Source organism: Juglans regia, unplaced genomic scaffold, assembly GCF_001411555.2.
Source record: "Juglans regia cultivar Chandler unplaced genomic scaffold, Walnut 2.0 Scaffold_5588, whole genome shotgun sequence".
In the NCBI taxonomy this organism is placed as follows: Eukaryota; Viridiplantae; Streptophyta; class Magnoliopsida; order Fagales; family Juglandaceae; genus Juglans; species Juglans regia.
In genome coordinates, this window is record NW_023360453.1 from 1 (window position 1) to 217 (window position 217).

Genomic DNA, 217 nt, shown 5'->3' on the forward strand with positions numbered 1-217 from the left:
CAGGAGGTCACCCATCCTAGTACTACTCTCGCCCAAGCACGCTTAACTGCGGAGTTCTGATGGGATCCGGTGCATTAGTGCTGGTATGATCGCACCCATCAAACTAATTACTTAAAATTCATATAATCCTTGAGCGACGTACTAGCGTCCTTCCGATCCCAATCCAAACGGAGAACTGATCCAAACCCATGGCTACGCGATGGGCAGGGCGAGATTT

General features: G+C 49.8%; 1 pseudogene; it reads right to left on the minus strand.

The window, feature by feature from the left end:
- Window positions 1–97, minus strand: LOC118345891 (annotated as a pseudogene; the record flags this gene model as incomplete).
- Between the last annotated feature and the right edge of the window lie 120 nt (window positions 98–217).